The 13,665-nt window shown below is 38.3% G+C and overlaps 1 pseudogene; it reads left to right on the forward strand.

Annotated features, from left to right (window-relative positions):
* The first annotated feature begins 12,488 nt into the window (after positions 1-12,488).
* LOC111181428 (peptidyl-prolyl cis-trans isomerase A pseudogene) lies at positions 12,489-13,275 on the forward strand (annotated as a pseudogene).
* The last annotated feature ends 390 nt before the right edge of the window (positions 13,276-13,665 follow it).

The following is a 13,665-nucleotide window of genomic DNA, read 5'->3' on the forward strand; positions in this document are numbered from 1 at the left end:
TCAAGGGAATTGTCCCTAGAACTATCAACAAAAATGACAGGGATGTCAATCCATCTGCTCATTCATCCATCACATGCCCCAGCGCAGTTATTTACATAGTGCCGTGACACCGTGAACAAACACATGTGGAGAAAAAGAGAAAGACGAGAGGACAAAAAAGACATCAGGGATGTTGATGAGCCATTTTCCTTACAGTGTGCAATACTCAATCAGCATTATGTATACAGTAGGTATATCTGTCATGGTCTATGATGCTTTGGTGATAGTGCATTAGCCATTATCAATAGAGCCATTACAAAAGACACTACCTCAAGTTCTGCTGAGATGTATACATTGGCACATTGCCAAATAGTTGCATGTGGTGTAGAAATCTGCAAGAGTTTATTAGACATTATTATACTTACAGAAGCTTCTTGCTAAATAAACACATAGATTTCCAGAACTAGGGCCTCTAATTCAAACCCTTAAACCAATGTCTCACACAAAGTTGTTAAAGAAAAGAATCCTGCAGTGTGGTTCTGTCTTTGTTTCATTACTACCATTCCGTACACATAAACATACTCACATATAAAGACATGATCACACACAAACACAGGAACATCACATTTTAAAGGGCTTAGAGCTAGAATTTAACCCTGCAAAGCTAGCACTGAACTCAAAACACAGCCCACAGAAGACCAGGTCTTTTCTCTCTCTTACATCCTCTCAGGACACCAATTAGATGACTGAACACATAGTCGGTACTCAGCAAATTGACTGAAATATTGAATTTTTTTTAACTGTCACAATCTCTGCAGATTTTGTTTTATAGCCAAGGAGAAATTCTATGGTCATCAAATGATGATCAATTTCTTCAAGCAAGTGAGTTACATCCTAAAGAAAAGGAAGGTGATCTGACAGTTACAGGATTATAGATTGCTATTTTATCTTTTTTTTTTTTTTCAGACAGTGTGTAAGGTGGTAGAGTTGAAGGAAGTGAGGATTCTATTTTGTTAGTGATAATTGTGCTTTCATCCCATAAATCTGAGAGGGAACATACCAGCTCTTTACATGCTCCTCCTCCTAATCTCTCCTACAACACTATCCCTCCACCCAAATAAAAATACATGGGGTTCTAAGCTGGACATCAGTCAGAGCAAACCAGAACAAAGGCTTTTCAAATCTTCCACCTCTGGGGCTTCCCTGGTGGCACAGTGGTTGAGAGTCCGCCTACCGGTGCAGGGGACGTGGGTTTGTGCCCCGGTCCGGGAAGATCCCACATGCCACGGAGTGGCTGGGCCCCTGAGCCATGGCCGCTGAGCCTGTGCGTCCGGAACCTGTGCTCCGCAACGGGAGAGGCCACAACAGTGAGAGGCCCGCGTACCACAAAAAAAAATTTTCCACCTCTATACACCTGTGAAGCGATGCTTACTTCTCCCTTTTGTCCAGCAAAAGGAAACTTTTGTTTTTAACCTTCTCTGATCCACTTCCCCTTTTTCCTCCTTCTAAAAAGGAATAATTCCTTTTTGCTGGAAGGAGGGAAGAGAGAGAGAAAACAAATGCTATCTGTGGCTGGTCTGGAGCAGAAACGTCTGTGGTTTAGGGCATGTGGGATATTTTTAGTAGTTATGGTGTATAAAAAGATTGGAGAGAAGGGGAGTTATTTTTACAGTTTTTTAAGTGGGTCAGAAATTAGATCTCCTTTAACATCCTTCAAGATGTGTAACTAAATAATGGAATTATTTGTTAAACTTCTGGTTGCTGTACTGCTTCTTGAGTACAGTATTGTGGAAAGACTTGGTCGTATGATTCCTAAGTTCCTAGTATTTATACAGGAAGACCTAGACGTGAGTCTTTACAGGTCATCCAATCCTAACTCTCACACAGGATTTGGATCTCAACTGCATGATTATTGGAAAAGCTTTGGCGGGCCTCCGGTTAAGTACTTCTAATGTTGATATTTCATATGCAGCTGAACTTTGCTTTGTTACAACCTCCATGCATTAGTTCTAATGGTATTCTCTGGAGAAGCATAGAATAATTTTACTTCCTTCTTCACTATCTTCCACTAAACTATATTGTCAGTAAGTTTGTTCTCACATCCCTCAGTAAATATGTTCTCCTCCATTCTGAATATCACTGGTTCTTTCAATAACTCCTATGACATATGTCCAGACACTCTAAAATGACTTTTCCTCTTATCTGAACATATTTCATGTTGTAAATATCATACCTAAACTGTGGCTTGTAAGTAAATATAACACTCCAGATGTAGTCTAAGTGTGAGTGCAAGGGCTCAACAGAACTATTATTGTCTTTCATTTTTTGCTTATTTTTTTCTTGGCATTATACTACCTCATTTCTCCTCTCACATGCTGTTAGCCCTGGTTGAATAACCTTCTGTGTCCTAGGATAAAGCTTGCACACATGTGCTAATCTGTACACTTTCAGAGAGAGTTTGCACAGTCAGTGTGATAATTAACTCTGGAGTCAGATCTAAACAGGTTTAGATCCCAGCTGGACCATCCACAGGCTAAAATACTTTGAGAAAGTTTACTAACAAGTAAGTTTTTTCACTTATGCATTGTTTTTAAGCAATACACTAAACATTCCTTTATGTATTCTTCTCAATTAATGTTAACTTTTCAGTTTGAGCACATTATTGCAGATCTTTAAGGTGGTTTTGAAATGTTAAAGCCATTCAAACTTTCATAATTGAAATGGCTCAAGAATTCATTCTTCTACTAGCTTTCCATCATCTACCTGTAAGAATAATGTCTTCTACAACCTTCATCCTTAAAGAGTGACCCATGGACCAGTAATATCAGTATTACCTGGAAACTTGATAGAAATGCAGACTCTCAGACTCCAGATCTACTGAATCAGAATTTGCTTTTAACAAATTACACAGGTGATGCAAATTAAAGTTTGAGAATCTCTAAATCTTTATTCACAGAGCTGAGAAAAATAGTAAACAATACAGTGTATTTGAGAATTACTTCTAAATCAGTAATGACCAGTTAATAAACTCTTTGTATAAGTTCAAGAAATATGAGAACACCTATTACTACTGTAATTTAAACAATGTTCCATCACTCTCTCAAAGTAGATTATAAGAATTTTGAACAAATGTTCCTCTTGATTTCCTTCCAGTTTGATTCACTCTTAATCTGAGTGAATGTGGGTCAAGGCTAGGGAGGGTGAATGCACAGCCTGTGGTCTGAAGGCTGGTTCCTGGCTTCAAATCTTGCCTTGACTGCTTAACTCCCAGGTGACTTGGGCCATTTGCTTACCTTCTAAGTCCCAGTTTCCTGATTTGTAAAAAGAAGATAATAACAGTACCTGTCTCCTAGCTTTATTGAGAATACTAAACAAGGTAACCCATGTAAATAATTTAGAAAAATGCCTTAAATGTGGTAAGTGTTCCCTTTATTTCCTGAATCCTTACAATGCTTTTATTTAGAGTGTTTGCTCTGGGTCATAATGGACTTTTTTGTATGTTGTCTCCATATTTAAACTCTAAGTGCCTTGATGATACTATTTTATGCAGGCATTCCCTAAGACATAACCAGGTGATTTGTCTAATGTCCATACGTGAGATAGTTTGGAAGTTGAAATGCATTTTTCAGCAGAATCTTAACCTAATCCACAAATGCTTATCCAAGCAATGATAAAGATGATAACAGTTATTCTATACTTCTATGACTGCTACTGATAATCATACTATAGTGTCTAACTGCCTCTTATAGTGATATGATGTAACTCCTCTTTCTCTAGGGAGTTTGGAAGACAGAAGCTGGAAGGTGAGGGTGGGAGTCAGTGCTCCAGAAATCGAGTGCAACCAGTTGGCATGATTTGTGGACCAAGAATGTCACCATATCAGTAAGCAAAGAATTTTGTGGCAATCAAGGCATCAGCCACTGTATCCACCTGGATGGTGCACACTGAGGGGATTCAGGATATAGCAAAAAGGACACTGGCCCTAGATGATTAAAGTGAATATCAGGAGAATAATTTCACTAAGCCCAGATTCTTGCATCTTCCCATACATAGAAAAGCGCTAAATTCATTAACTTGAGATGTTTGTTTTTCTTTAATTAGCATTAATATTTTGATGTTCGACTACCTGGGATTTTTTTTGCAAAAATTTTCTGTATATCCTGCATCCTCCTTTACCTCTTTGGAACAGTCTTCAGAGCTATCCAAGAGGCTGTATCCTGGATTAAGTCCTCAGTAAGTCCACTGAATAAAACACGTATCTCCAGAATTTATTGTTTCTAGATTTTTTGATGATGGCTATTCTGACTGGTGTAAGATGATATCTCACTGTAGTTTTGATTTGCATTTCTCTAATGATTAATGAAGTTGAGCATTCTTTCATGTGTTGGTTGGCAGTCTGTATATCTTCTTAGGATAAATGTCTATTTAGGTCTTTGCCCATTTTTGGATTGGGTTGTTTGTTTTTTTGTTATTGAGCTGCATGAGCTGCTTATAAATTTTGGAGATTAATTCTTTGTCAGTTGCTTCATTTGCAAATATTTTCTCCCATTCTGACGGTTGTCTTTTGGTCTTGTTTATGGTTTCCTTTGCTGTGCAAAAGCTTTGAAGTTTCATTAGGTCCCATTTGGTTATTTTTGTTTTTATTTCCATTTCTCTAGGAGGTGGGTCAAAAAGGATCTTGCTGTGATTTATGTCATAGAGTGTTCTGCCTATGTTTTCCTTTAAGAGTTTGATAGTTTCTGGCCTTACATTTAGGTCTTTAATCCATTTTGAGCTTATTTCTGTGTATAGTGTTAGGGAGTGATCTAATCTCATACTTTTACATGTATCTGTCCAGTTTTCCCAGCACCACTTATTGAAGAGGCTGTCCTTTCTCTACTGTACATTCTGGCCTCCTTTGTCAAAGATAAGGTGACCATATGTGCATGGGTTTATCTCTGGGCTTCTGTCTTGTTCCATTGATGTATCTTTCTGTTTTTGTGCCAGTACCATACTGTCTTGATTACTGTAGCTTTGTAGTATGGTCTGAAGTCAGGGAGCCTGATTCCTCTGGCTCCATTTTTCATCCTCAAGATTGCTTTGGCTATTTGGGGTCTTTTGTGTTTCCATACAAATTGTGAATTTTTTTGTTCTACTTCTGTGAAAAATACCAGTGGTAGGTTGATAGGGATTTCATTGAATCTGTAGATTGCTTTGCGTAGTAGAGGCATTTTCACAATGTTGATTCTTCCAATCCAAAAACATGGTATATCTCTCCATCTATTTGTATCATCTTTAATTTCTTTCATCAGTGTCTTATAATTTTCTGTATACAGGTCTTTTGTCTCCTTAGGTAGGCTTATTCCTAGATTAATGCTGGAGAGGCTGTGGAGAAAAGGGAACCCTCTTGCACTGTTGGTGGGAATGTAAATTGATACAGCCACTGTGGAGAACAGTATGGAGGTTCCTCAGAAAAGTACAAATAGAAATACCATATGACCCAGCAATCCCATTACTGGGCATATACCCTGAGAAAACCATAATTCAAAAAGAGTCATGTACCAAAATGTTCATTGCAGCTCTGTTTACAATAGCCCAGAGATGGAAACAACCTAAGCGTCCATCATCGGATGAATGGATAAAGAAGATGTGGCACATATATACAATGGAATATTACTCAGCCATAAAAAGAAACAAAATTGAGCTATTTGTAATGAGGTGGATAGACCTAGAGTCTGTCATACAGAGTGAAGTAAGTCAGAAAGAGAAGGCAAATACTGTATGCTAACACATATATATGGAATTTTTAAAAAAATGTCATGAAGAACCTAGGGGTAAGACAGGAATAAAGTCACAGACCTACTAGAAAATGGACTTGAGGATATGGGGAGGGGGAAGGGTAAGCTGTGACAAAGCGAGAGCAAAGCATGGACATATATACACTACCAAACGTAAGGTAGATAGTAGTGGGAAGCAGCCACATAGCACAGGGTGATCAGCTCGGTTCTTTTTGACCACCTGGAGAGGTGGGATAGGGTGGGTGGGAGGGAGGGAGATGTAAGAGGGAAGAGATATGGGAACATATGTATATGTATAACTGATTCACTTTGTTATAAAGCAGAAACTAACACACCATTGTAAAGAAATTATACTCCAATAAAGATGTAAAATAAAAAAAACATATCTCAAATTTAGGTTGTGCATTTTTTTTAAGTCAACAGAGAACTTATATGTACTGGTTATACCTGTCTTCCGTCAAACTCTTTGAGGAGTAAAGATGGTAAATACTTGTATAAACAGATAGAAGCCCCAGCCTTGCAATAAAAGTCTTCAATTTGAGTCTCATCTTTCACATTTACTAAATTTCAGACTTTATTCAATTTAAATTATCTAGGCCTTCATTTCCCTTTTTGTAGTATAGGAAGAATTTCCAACATTCTCACCAGGTAACTAAAAAATGACTATTCGTTAGAAATATCTTTGTAAACACTTAATTTCTAGGAAAAGCATGAAGAAGAAAAGTGATGTTGATAATAGAAGTATTTCCTTCCTTTGACTCTGGTGGTCTCTCTACTCTTACAAGATGTTATGCAAAACCTTTGCTTTGGATATGCTTTATGATTCTTCATGGAAATCTTTGAGAGAGGTATTAGAAGAAACTAGTGGAATTGATTTCTGTCAGCACCACAATTGCTGTTTATTTCTTCAATTGACCCAGTATGGAGACAACTATATTATATCAAAGATGTTAAAAGTTGCCCTTAAATAGCTCCCTCACCGGCCTGCCATGGTGTTAAGTTGCTGTAATTGTATTATTCCTTAAGGGCATCTAGTGGCACTATCATTCTTTTTTTTTTTTTTTTTTGAAGCTGGGTCAAGGCTAATGTGTTATCCTAGGAGGATTCATATATTAGCTAGTTAACATACTAGCAGGGGCTATTGTCTCTGATTAAGCCATTATCACCCCCTGTCCTGTAGCAAAGAAAATGACCCAAGGGGAATGAGTCACATGATGGACTCATTTTAATGAAAGAGAAGCAAAATTAACAGTTTGAGATTAAGTTTGGGGCTAGTTAAAATTTTGGTATCATGGCTTCCAGGCACTTAATCATTGAGACTGGGTCTCCAGAAGAGGCTTCAAGAAAGCTAACCCCATTTATTATCTTTTTCATGGGCCAGGATGTGTTGTTGACACACAGTGAGGCCAAACAAACCAAAACATTGGAGTTGGAATTTGGAGCAGAGAAATGTTTATTACAGGACCAAGCAAGGAGAACAGGGCAGCTCAAGCTCAAAAGAGCCAAAATAGTTGTTAGTTGTTAGTTGATAGTTCTGGGGGAAGAGTTTTTATAGGCAAAATTGGAGGCAGGGAAAGGTCTTTAGGGTGTGTGACTTTCCTCTGATTGGCTCGTAGTGAGGTAACAGGGCAGTGTTCTGGGAATCTCAATCATCAGCCTTCTGGTTCCAACCAGTCAGGGATCTATGTGCTTGTGCTCAGCCTGAAGTTACCATCCTCCACCTGGGTGGGGGTCTTAGTTCCCATAGAAGAACTCAGAGATGTGTATCAGATTGTCATGCACTTCTCTTGAGGAGGAACCAGGACCCTGCCCCACTGCTGCACTATTGTTTCTTGATGGCTTTCCTTCGTTTCTGCATTCCCTCACTCCTCTAATGAGTAACTCTTTGAATCTGCCCTTTGGAACTCAAGGAAGGTCTAGGAGGCTGAAACCTTTTTCCTACAAACAAGAAACAAGGGACACAGAAAAAGGCTTTTGTACCTGGGAGGGCCAGGTTCTGGTCAGTTTCAACCCCCCCTTTTCTCTGATACTTCTCAATCTTGAGGGGAACAGATGTTGGACAAGAAAGGGAATGACGTTTTAGATAGAGAGGTTAATCATAAACTCAGCAGAGAAACTTGGTTTTAGGGGGACTTGGTTTCAGATTTGCTTGCGTGGTGGACTCCATATGTAGTTCAGCATGGGGTTCATATAAAAGTATTAATATTAATGGCCTTTAGGTTCCTTTATAAGACTTAAAACTAGTGGTTAAACTTCCTCTTTATCAAAGATATTGTTCCCTTTATCATCAACACATGAAACGCATTTTGGGAAATTTACTTCAGTTTCCCTTTAAGTTTATATATACATATATATATATATATATGTATATATATGTATGTATGTATATATGTATCCACATGTACATACATCTATTCTGGAATAATTTTTGATTTAAAATGAAACATCAGTTCTTCATGTTTTCTAATATTTTTAGGCCCTGGAAAAGTTTCATCTCATAGACCTAAAGCTGTAAGATGATAATATTGAAATGCAAGTCACAAGCTTCAATTAGGTACAATCAGAAATCATGCGGTGACTTCATTAAGTATCATTAAGAATGATCAAAATATTGCTCTTAGGAAAAATACATCAAAAGCATTGCATTTACACATTGATTAAACAGGATCTGCAATTTCTAAAATCTGGTATGGGAAAAAAGAATGGAGTAAATTAAGTGCTCATATCCCACTTAGCAACAAGGGAGTGCTTAGCAACTGGCAAAGGAAGACATAAAGGGAGATGGTGGAAAACAAAATATGATCAGCTTCTGAAACTGGGGGAGGAATCAAGAAAGGACAATGTAAGTAATTGGGGCTGGAGGAGAGGTTGCTATCCCAGGAGCAGTGGGCAAGTTCATGTTAGCCTGCTTTGTATAAGATTTTTATTTTTATTTTTAGCTTTAGGAAATTAAGCTTATAATTAGGGAATCAAGAGTACAGGAAGAACTCTCATCAAAGCTATGAGTGTGGCTAGAGTCATCTCTGGTGACATGCATGTACCCATTTACAAATATTTTCCCCTTTTACTCGTATACTAAGGTGCATAGCCGAGTTCTCAGTCCCACATTTTAAGTCTTAAGGAGGATTAAGGAAGACTTGATGTTATATCCCTTTGAGAACTCTTCAATAGTATTAGTTTCCTATTTACTCTCCCTGATCCCCTTGCTTTGCATTTTATATGCATTCCTTGGTAGTACCATTCATCCCATGACTTCAGCTCCCATTGTGCACTGATAATTCTCAACCCTTCTTATCCATTTAGAGACACCTCTTTCCTGTGCTTCAATCTGTGCCCATGAATGTTCATGGGCCACTGAAACCTACCATGATAAATCCTATTCTCCCCACCCTCTTGCTCCCCACTTTGATATACCATCTTAGGAAGACCATCACCCATGCAGTCACCCCATCCAGGACCCTCCCTACATCTGTCTCCTCAACATCCACATCCAGTCTGTAGCTAAATTCATTGATTCTTTCCCTGAAATGTGTGTCAGTCTCACTCTCCTTCACAATAAATCTAAAATAAAAAATGAAAAATAAATCATCATCCTTCACCAAAATCCAAATTTGTAGCATCACATGAAGGTTCCTCATCATCTGGCCAAATTGACTTTTTTCTTTTTACCTTGTTTCTGCCATTCCAGTTTGCATGTAGCCCATGTTTGGGTCATATCAAATGTGTTCTCATTCCTGGAAGGTGCCATGTTTTCTGACACCTCTTATCCAAAATTGACAGTGTGCTCTTCTTTTACCATGCCCTGACTTTATCTGAACCTTGAAAACTTACATAGACTTCTCATGATTAACTCTTTGTATCATTCCTAATACTGGGCTTATGGTAAAGTCATATTAATTATTGTTCATCAAAGAATTCCCAAAGGAACAGACATTTACAATCTAATTTCAGATATTACAGTAAGTGTCACTGGAAATAGTAGACATTCAATAAATATCTGTTTAATTGAATTAAATATATGGACAAGAATCCAGCATCCCCAAAAGCAGAACCCACAGATGAGGAGTTGAAAACATTTTTTCTGTAAAGAACCAGATAGTAAATATTTTAGGCTTTGCAGGCCATATAGTCTCTGTTGCAACCACTAAATTCTTCTACTGTAGCATAAAAGCAGCCACAGACAGAAAAAAGAAAAAAAAAAATTGCAGTTGTCTAATAAAACTTTATTTATGGACACTGAAATTTAAATTTCATATAATTTTTACGTGTCACAAAAGATTCTTCTTCTTTCTTTTTTTTAACCACTTAAAACTATTGAAACAATTTACTCAGAAACTATATAAAACCACTTACCCAGCTGGATTAAACCCACAGGCTGTGGTTTGCTGATTTCTGCTATAGCTCATCACTGGTTTCAGCTCCTTATTTGGTCAACATTTTATACAAACCTCATTTGGATTGTTGCCACCAACAGTTAACATAAATCATATCCATGTCATTGCTTTATTCTAGCAGTCATTTTAGCTATACCCCAACCTGGAAATCCCCCAGACTTATGAGACTTCCTCTTAATACTTGTAATTAGTGTGTATATCAAACAGGTAAAGAGCTTATCCCATTCCTTCTAGCAATTTTAGAACAAACACAGAGCCTCTGTGTGATCCAGTGTTTGACAACCATTTGCTCCTATATTGTTACATCCCATAGTGTCACAATTAATTTTTCACTATCAACTTGCTTCCTAAGAATCCATTTTTTTTCCCTGAATTGCCATCTTCTCCTCTGTCAAGGCAATTTCTTCCCTTATGTAAAGCATTTTAATTTTTTTTTAACAGAGCATCACTTTCAAACTTACTAATATTACTAAATTGATGTTACTAACCATGACTCGCCCTTCTGCCCAATAGGAAATCATGAATTCTTATAATTTTCTATGGTAAGTCCTTTTCCTGTACTCCCAGTATTCCATACTTACTAAGATACATTATGATTCTTACTTAGTCTGTTCAAGCTGCTATTATAAAATACCATACACGGGGTCACTTATAAACAACAGAAATTTATTTCTGATAGTTCTGAAGGCTGGTAAGTCTAACATCAAGGAGCTGGCAGATTCAGTATCTGGCAAGGGCCTGCTTTCTGTTTCATAGATGGTCATTCTCTCTCTGTGTTCTCACATGGCAGAAGGGGGTGAGGGGACTCTCTGGGATCTTTTATAAGGGAATTAATCCCATTCATGAACGTGCTACCCTCATGACCTAATTGCTTCCCAAAGGTCCCAACTCCAACCACTATCATATTGGGAATTAGGTTTCAACATATGAATTTTGGGGAGAGACACAAATATTCAATCCAAACCAAATACACAATACTTATATTCAAAACAAGAATGATGAAAAGAGGAAGGAAGAAGAGGAGGCAGAGTAAGAGGATGAGGAGAATAAAGAAAGGGAAAAAAATAGTAAGAGGGGATAGAGACCAAAAAGAAAGAAACAAATAGGAAGGTTATATTACATACTTAAAATGAGATTGTATGAAACTCTTTCACAAATATTATCTGCTATGAGCTAGGAAGCTGGAAAAAATTACTTTTGACCTGGAGAAGTTAATTAGTCAAAAAGAGAAAGGAAGCTCAAATCATATTTTTTTAACCTTTTTTCCTGAATCACACTCTATTTGAAAGTCTGATAGAAGATACTTCAGGCTGACAGTTTCTCAAGTTCCATCTGTGTTCAGGCTCTGGGCATCCTGGGTCTTTTTATATGGATAGAAATCAAACCCTAGTACAGCATCAGAATGTTCTAGCTTCTTGCAATGGTATTTACATTCCTCTGCTGCTCTTTCAAAAGATGTCCAGACCTAAAAATATTAAGCTACATTTTGGGGCCCTAACATTGAATGAGGGCAGTTACCATTTAATATTGCCAAAGGAAGGGAATAGGTGCAGGAGTAGGCAAGGGAAAGAAACACAAAATCAAAAATGTCAAATCTGATTGATTTAAAACTAGGTAGACAAATCAGCAAGGGCTGATTGATCCAGCATCACTGGAGAGTGAGGTCAGACAGGGCTGTTTTAAAATTATTTGGTATTTTCAGAAATTGATTACTTATGGAGAGCATTAAGAAGTAGCTGTGCACATTCATTTAATGGGCCAGTGACTCTTGTACAGGGCTGGAGTCGTCACATTCAATCTCATCTACTCCTTGTTAACTTGCACTTTCTTCTGAAGAGTGTTTATTTATTACAGGTGCTATAAGGATAAACTACAAACTAGAATAATAAATAATGCCCTAAATGGGATTTTGCAAGCACAACCTTCCCGCCCATCTTTCTACTCCCAGCCCCCAGTGTGACAGGCACCATTGTTTACAGGCCTGTGAATGTCTGTAGGGCTGAAGAACAAGTCCTTTTCTGTCCTAATGTGCATTTCAGTGAGGAGACAGCCACTTATATGGAGAGAACTTAAGGACACTGGGATGTCCTCCTGTTCCCCCAAAGTGCTCCTCAGTGGTCCATTCATTGAAGGGACATTCCACTGGTTCTTTGAGTTAGTAATACCCTTTGAAGATATGAACAGTCTTGGGAGAAATGTCATGCCTTACTGCAGTCCTAGATATACAACTTGGTATAAATTCATGTTGTTGGTCATTTCCTACCCTTTCAGCTGGAAACAGGCCCCAAAGGGAAAATTGATATGATGGAGAAAGAGAGGAATATTTTGGAATATGAACCGTGGACCAATGGGTTGTATTTGGGAGTGGCACTTCAAGAAAATCTATAGAGTGAGGCGATGAGAGGGCAAGGACTTTGACATGTGCGTGAGCGGGCACACACACACAGACACACACAGACTTCACTCAGAATCAAAAACGGAACTTCATTTTTAACTTCCAATCTGATAACTGCCTAAAGGTAAGTCTCCATTTCTCCAGAGATCTTTTCAAAACTTCCCTTATGGCTTTGCAGACGCTGCCACACCGGAACCTCCCACTCTGCCCAACCATGTTCAACCCTACCGTGTTCTTTGACATCGCCATTGACGGCGAGCCCTTGGGATGCGTCTCCTTCGAGCTGTTTGCAGACAAAGTTCCAAAGACAGCAGAAAACTTTCATGCTCTGAGCACTGGGAAGAAGGGTTTTGGTTACAAAGGTTCCTGCTTTCACAGAACAATTCCAGGATTTATGTGTCAGGGTGGTGACTTCACATGTCATAATGGCACTGGTGGCAAGTCCATTTATGGGGAGAAATTTGATGATGAGAATTTCCTCCTGAAGCATATGGGTCCTGGCATCTTGTCCATGGCAACTGCTGGCCCCAACACAAACGGTTCCATTTTTCATCTGCACTGCCAAGACTGAGTGGTTGGATGGCAAGCATGTGGTCTTTTGCAAGGTGAAAGAGGGCATGAATATTGTGGAAGCCATGGAGCACTTTGGGTCCAGGAATGGCAAGACCAGCAAGAAGATCACCATTGCTGACTGTGGACAAATCTAATAATAAATTTGACTTGTGTTTTATCTTAACCACCAAGACCATTCCTTGTGTAGCTCAGGAGAGCACCCCTTCATCTCCATCTGCTCAAAATATACTATAATCTTTGTGCTCTCATTGCACTTCTTTGGGTTCCATATTTTCCTTATTCCCCTCCAAGTTTAGCTGAATTGCAAAGTTAAGTTTATGGTTATGAAATAAAAACTAAACAATCAAAAAAAAAAAAAACAACTTCCCTTATGACATAGTGAGAGTCCCCACTAGAAACTGCTGGTTTAGTCCTACACAGATTTTCTCTTTTAATTCATTAACAATAAGGACACACCATCCACATCCCTCTCTTTATAATTTTATACAACTTTTAAAACTAAGCTCAAACTGCAATCCCGTGAACACTGTTACCTATTTCTTTGACT

Source organism: Delphinapterus leucas, chromosome 14 (assembly GCF_059928025.1).
Source record: "Delphinapterus leucas isolate spDelLeu-1000000601 "Yukka" chromosome 14, BTC_Dleu_Yukka2, whole genome shotgun sequence".
NCBI lineage: Eukaryota > Metazoa > Chordata > Mammalia > Artiodactyla > Monodontidae > Delphinapterus > Delphinapterus leucas.